Source organism: Macrobrachium rosenbergii, chromosome 1, assembly GCF_040412425.1.
Source record: "Macrobrachium rosenbergii isolate ZJJX-2024 chromosome 1, ASM4041242v1, whole genome shotgun sequence".
Lineage (NCBI taxonomy): Eukaryota > Metazoa > Arthropoda > Malacostraca > Decapoda > Palaemonidae > Macrobrachium > Macrobrachium rosenbergii.
In genome coordinates, this window is record NC_089741.1 from 74513495 (window position 1) to 74520657 (window position 7163).

Here is a 7163-nt window from a genome sequence, read left to right on the forward strand (position 1 = left end):
TTTCAAAAAATTGGTAACAAAGACTTTAAACTTATTTTTAAGAAAGAGGACAAAATTAACCGTTTTCTGAGATCTTTAAAAAATAAACAGGTTATTACTCAAACTACTTATGATGAGCTTTTCGTCACTGGATCATCTTATGGTATCATGTATGGCCTCCCCAAGATACATAAAGAGAATATACCTATGAGGCCAATCCTTTCTTCATATAACCCAACTACAAAATTGCAAAATACATAGTCCCTCTCTTGGAAAACTCTTTCAAAAAATGAATTTACTGTTAACAGTTCCTTAGAATTTAAAAATAATATTTTATGTCAAGATTCCGATTTGGTCATGGCCAGTTTTGATATAGAGTCACTATTCACTAATATACCAGTGGAGGAAACAATCGATTATATTTTGGATACTATTTTTAATGATCAGGACAAATGTACCACGGTTTTAACCGCTTAGATTTTAAAGAGCTATTGGAGTTGGCGGTGCGGGACGGCCTTTGTGTTTAATGATGAAGTTTACATGCAAGTGGAAGGTGTAGGAATGGGTAATCCATTAAGCTGCATTTTTGCTGATATTTTTATGCACAAATTCGAGAGAGAGCTGCTGGACAGCTGTCCTCTGTTTTTCAAGCCGTTATTTTATCGCCGTTATGTTGACGACACTTTTGTCCTTTTTAAAGAACGTCACCACTGTGACCAGTTTTTGCAGTATGCTAATTCGCTACATAATAACATTAAATTTACTTATGAATTAGAAAATAATAACCAATTATCCTTTTTAGACACCATCGTCATCCGTGAAGAAAAAGAGATTTCATACTGGTGTGTTCCGCAAGAAAACCTTTACTGGTCTTGGGCAGAATTTTTACAGTTCGTGCTTTTATAATTTTAAATTGAATTCCCTGTCCACTCTCCTCCACAGGGCCATAACACTTACATCCGACTGGCATCTTTTTCACAAGGAAATAGGTTTTCTCTATGATTATTTTTAAATCCAACTGCTATCCATCCAATTTATTTTTTAAAGTATGTTAAAGAGGCATTGGATAAGTCCTTTCACCCTCCTGCTACCACACACTTGGCACATAAATTAACATATTATATAAGTTTTCCGTTCACGCATGACACCTCTTTCCTACCCAATCTAAAAGGATTTTAACGAATTATTTTCCTGCAGTTGACGTGAAGCTCATATTTAAGAACCCAAGAACTATTGGCGGTATGTTTCGTCACAAAGAAAACTGCCCCCTTTAATGCAGTCCGGTGTTGTTTATTTATTTACTTGCTGTCAATGCCATTGTCAGACATACGTGGGAAACACACGCCGACTGCTTAAGGTCAGATGTGACGCACATATTGGCGTTAGCTTTCGCACTGGGTGCAAGTTGTCTAATCCCGAAACATCCAATATTAGAAACCACATAAAACTATGCAAAAGTAAAATAAACTATAATGATTTTAAGATTATACTAACTAGTCAACACGAACACCACCTCCTATTCTTGAATCGTTAGCGATCAAAAAGCTTGTTCCCTCTTTGAACAATCATTCCTCGTCCACGCCCCTGTATATAGCTTAAACCACACCCCACCTTATGTTTATTGTTTTCATACAGCAACTGAACTTCGAGGAATAAGGTCTGTTAGTAAAAAAATTTTCTATTTCTTTCTCTTTTTTTTTTTTTAACAATTTTATTTTAGGTTTACCTTTTTTACTGATGTTTTACTTCATCATATTTTATTTGTACATATATCCTAAATCTTCTTGCTGTATTTGTATATTTTACTTTGTATTTTTAGCCTTGAGGATGAGACAAGGATCTCGAAACGTAGGCCGCCCTGAATAAAGGAAAACCATGTACCAAGCTGTCTGCTTTAGTGCCTTCTTGCTATTTTGCTGAGGAATAGCCTCGATTTCACACCAATGTGTTCTTCCTGCTGTTATGTGGATTCTTGAAATTTTACGTCCCGCCTGGTCCACCAGCTTATTCTGGACTTCATCTGCCTCACGAAACATCTCCTCGACTTTCTACCATGTTTTCCTGGATGTTCGCCTTGCTCTTCCTCGTCCGCCTCAGGTCCAGTGGTATTTTGCATTTCCGCGACCTGATCCAGCGCAGATACGACCGCCCTCTACTACTGACTTGTCGTAAATTGGAGATTACTTTGAAGAAGTGGTGGAAAGCAAAACTCGACCTCGAATTCTTGCAATATTGCCAGCTCAATCAGGTCACACCCAACTTTGTTAAATTTAAATTATATAGACGTTCGTTATATAATACTAAATTCTATCATGATTCCACGTCTGCATTATTGTCTATTGAAATCTGTACCAAAGAAAAGCTTATTTCTAAACATGTCAAACCTCTACAACTTTTGTATAATGATATCCATAACCGACTCACACTTATTGATTTAATCATTTTTAACTGGTTGTTATCTAAAGATTTAAATGGCTATATTGAAAAGGTACAAAACACCCATAACAACAAACTTAAGAAACTAGGTGTCTTCAAACCGAATTTTTTCTGGTAAAGGGAACAAGGTGGTTTTCAACTTCTCTGACTATAACTTAACTAAGAAAGAAGAATTTCTTTTATCTTTTGGGCTGGATTTCTGTTTACCCAACTACAAACCCTCTTACTATGAGTACTATTTGCCCTTTGAAGTACTTTTTACCAAACTGAAGAACTTGCCTTTAAACGCTAACCTATCAAAATTCCAAACTGAACTGTCTGCTTTCGCACATACTAATTACCACAAACAGAAAACTAGATGGGCCCCTTTCTTTAACAAAGATGATCTAAATACCCTTCAGAAATTGAGAAAAAATAATAACTTAATATTTTCCAAACCAGATAAAGGTAATGGTACAGTTATTTTGAATAAAGTTGATTATCTCCAAAAAATGCAGAATATACTCACCGATGATTCTAAATTTTAAAAAAATTGGTAACAAAGACTTTAAACTTATTTTTAAGAAAGAGGACAAAATTAACCGTTTTCTGAGATCTTTAAAAAATAAACAGGTTATTACTCAAACTACTTATGATGAGCTTTTCGTCACTGGATCATCTTATGGTATCATGTATGGCCTCCCCAAGATACATAAAGAGAATATACCTATGAGGCCAATCCTTTCTTCATATACTACACCCAACTACAAAATTGCAAAATACATAGTCCCTCTCTTGGAAAACTCTTTCAAAAATGAATTTACTGTTAACAGTTCCTTAGAATTTAAAAATAATATTTTATGTCAAGATTCCGATTTGGTCATGGCCAGTTTTGATATAGAGTCACTATTCACTAATATACCAGTGGAGGAAACAATCGATTATATTTTGGATACTATTTTTAATGATCAGGACAATGTGTACCACGGTTTTAACCGCTTAGATTTTAAAGAGCTATTGGAGTTGGCGGTGCGGGACACGGCCTTTGTGTTTAATGATGAAGTTTACATGCAAGTGGAAGGTGTAGGAATGGGTAATCCATTAAGCTGCATTTTTGCTGATATTTTTATGCACAAATTCGAGAGAGAGCTGCTGGACAGCTGTCCCTCTGTTTTCAAGCCGTTATTTTATCGCCGTTATGTTGACGACACTTTTGTCCTTTTTAAAGAACGTCACCACTGTGACCAGTTTTTGCAGTATGCTAATTCGCTACATAATAACATTAAATTTACTTATGAATTAGAAAATAATAACCAAGTATCCTTTTTAGACACCATCGTCATCCGTGAAGAAAAGAGATTTCATACTGGTGTGTTCCGCAAGAAAACCTTTACTGGTCTTGGGCAGAATTTTTACAGTTCGTGCTTTTATAATTTTAAATTGAATTCCCTGTCCACTCTCCTCCACAGGGCCATAACACTTACATCCGACTGGCATCTTTTTCACAAGGAAATAGGTTTTCTCTATGATTATTTTAAATCCAACTGCTATCCATCCAATTTATTTTTAAAGTATGTTAAGAGAGCATTGGATAAGTCCTTTCACCCTCCTGCTACCACACACTTGGCACATAAATTAACATATTATATAAGTTTTCCGTTCACGCATGACACCTCTTTCCTACCCAATCTAAAAGGATTTTAACGAATTATTTTCCTGCAGTTGACGTGAAGCTCATATTTAAGAACCCAAGAACTATTGGCGGTATGTTTCGTCACAAAGAAAAACTGCCCTTTAATGCAGTCCGGTGTTGTTTATTTATTTACTTGCTGTCAATGCCATTGTCAGACATACGTGGGAAACACACGCCGACTGCTTAAGGTCAGATGTGACGCACATATTGGCGTTAGCTTTCGCACTGGGTGCAAGTTGTCTAATCCCGAAACATCCAATATTAGAAACCACATAAAACTATGCAAAAGTAAAATAAACTATAATGATTTTAAGATTATACTAACTAGTCAACACGAACACCACCTCCCTATTCTTGAATCGTTAGCGATCAAAAAGCTTGTTCCCTCTTTGAACAATCATTCCTCGTCCACGCCCCTGTATATAGCTTAAACCACACCCCACCTTATGTTTATTGTTTTCATACAGCAACTGAACTTCGAGGAATAAGGTCTGTTAGTAAAAAATTTTCTATTTCTTTCTCTTTTTTTTTTTTTTTTTTAACAATTTTATTTTAGGTTTACCTTTTTTACTGATGTTTTACTTCATCATATTTTATTTGTACATATATCCTAAATCTTCTTGCTGTATTTGTATATTTTACTTTGTATTTTTAGCCTTGAGGATGAGACAAGGATCTCGAAACGTAGGCCGCCCTGAATAAAGGAAAACCATGTACCAAGCTGTCTGCTTTAGTGCCTTCTTGCTATTTTGCTGAGGAATAGCCTCGATTTCACACCAATGTGTTCTTCCTGCTGTTATGTGGATTCTTGAAATTTTACGTCCCGCCTGGTCCACCAGCTTATTCTGGACTTCATCTGCCTCACGAAACATCTCCTCGACTTTCTACCATGTTTTCCTGGATGTTCGCCTTGCTCTTCCTCGTCCGCCTCAGGTCCAGTGGTATTTTGCATTTCCGCGACCTGATCCAGCGCAGATACGACCGCCCTCTACTACTGACTTGTCGTAAATTGGAGATTACTTTGAAGAAGTGGTGGAAAGCAAAACTCGACCTCGAATTCTTGCAATATTGCCAGCTCAATCAGGTCACACCCAACTTTGTTAAATTTAAATTATATAGACGTTCGTTATATAATACTAAATTCTATCATGATTCCACGTCTGCATTATTGTCTATTGAAATCTGTACCAAAGAAAAGCTTATTTCTAAACATGTCAAACCTCTACAACTTTTGTATAATGATATCCATAACCGACTCACACTTATTGATTTAATCATTTTTAACTGGTTGTTATCTAAAGATTTAAATGGCTATATTGAAAAGGTACAAAACACCCATAACAACAAACTTAAGAAACTAGGTGTCTTCAAACCGAATTTTTCTGGTAAAGGGAACAAGGTGGTTTTCAACTTCTCTGACTATAACTTAACTAAGAAAGAAGAATTTCTTTTATCTTTTGGGCTGGATTTCTGTTTACCCAACTACAAACCCTCTTACTATGAGTACTATTTGCCCTTTGAAGTACTTTTTACCAAACTGAAGAACTTGCCTTTAAACGCTAACCTATCAAAATTCCAAACTGAACTGTCTGCTTTCGCACATACTAATTACCACAAACAGAAAACTAGATGGGCCCCTTTCTTTAACAAAGATGATCTAAATACCCTTCAGAAATTGAGAAAAAATAATAACTTAATATTTTCCAAACCAGATAAAGGTAATGGTACAGTTATTTTGAATAAAGTTGATTATCTCCAAAAAATGCAGAATATACTCACCGATGATTCTAAATTTCAAAAAATTGGTAACAAAGACTTTAAACTTATTTTTAAGAAAGAGGACAAAATTAACCGTTTTCTGAGATCTTTAAAATAAACAGGTTATTACTCAAACTACTTATGATGAGCTTTTCGTCACTGGATCATCTTATGGTATCATGTATGGCCTCCCCAAGATACATAAAGAGAATATACCTATGAGGCCAATCCTTTCTTCATATACTACACCCAACTACAAAATTGCAAAATACATAGTCCCTCTCTTGGAAAACTCTTTCAAAAATGAATTTACTGTTAACAGTTCCTTAGAATTTAAAAATAATATTTTATGTCAAGATTCCGATTTGGTCATGGCCAGTTTTGATATAGAGTCACTATTCACTAATATACCAGTGGAGGAAACAATCGATTATATTTTGGATACTATTTTTAATGATCAGGACAATGTGTACCACGGTTTTAACCGCTTAGATTTTAAAGAGCTATTGGAGTTGGCGGTGCAGGGGACGGCCTTTGTGTTTAATGATGAAGTTTACATGCAAGTGGAAGGTGTAGGAATGGGTAATCCATTAAGCTGCATTTTTGCTGATATTTTTATGCACAAATTCGAGAGAGAGCTGCTGGACAGCTGTCCCTCTGTTTTCAAGCCGTTATTTTATCGCCGTTATGTTGACGACACTTTTGTCCTTTTTAAAGAACGTCACCACTGTGACCAGTTTTTGCAGTATGCTAATTCGCTACATAATAACATTAAATTTACTTATGAATTAGAAAATAATAACCAATTATCCTTTTTAGACACCATCGTCATCCGTGAAGAAAAAGAGATTTCATACTGGTGTGTTCCGCAAGAAAACCTTTACTGGTCTTGGGCAGAATTTTTACAGTTCGTGCTTTTTTATAATTTTAAATTGAATTCCCTGTCCACTCTCCTCCACAGGGCCATAACACTTACATCCGACTGGCATCTTTTTCACAAGGAAATAGGTTTTCTCTATGATTATTTTAAATCCAACTGCTATCCATCAATTTATTTTTAAAGTATGTTAAGAGAGCATTGGATAAGTCCTTTCACCCTCCTGCTACCACACACTTGGCACATAAATTAACATATTATATAAGTTTTCCGTTCACGCATGACACCTCTTTCCTACCCAATCTAAAAAGGATTTTAACGAATTATTTTCCTGCAGTTGACGTGAAGCTCATATTTAAGAACCCAAGAACTATTGGCGGTATGTTTCGTCACAAAGAAAAACTGCCCCCTTTAATGCAGTCCGGTGTTGTTTATTTATTT

At 35.6% G+C, this 7163-nt stretch overlaps 1 long non-coding RNA gene across 1 annotated transcript; it reads left to right on the forward strand.

Annotated features, from left to right (window-relative positions):
* The first annotated feature begins 1249 nt into the window (after positions 1-1249).
* Positions 1250-4803, forward strand: LOC136839229 (uncharacterized). The gene is made up of 2 exons (XR_010853260.1): positions 1250-2227; positions 4743-4803. It is a non-coding gene; the product is annotated as an uncharacterized lncRNA (long non-coding RNA).
* Positions 4804-7163: the final 2360 nt, after the last annotated feature.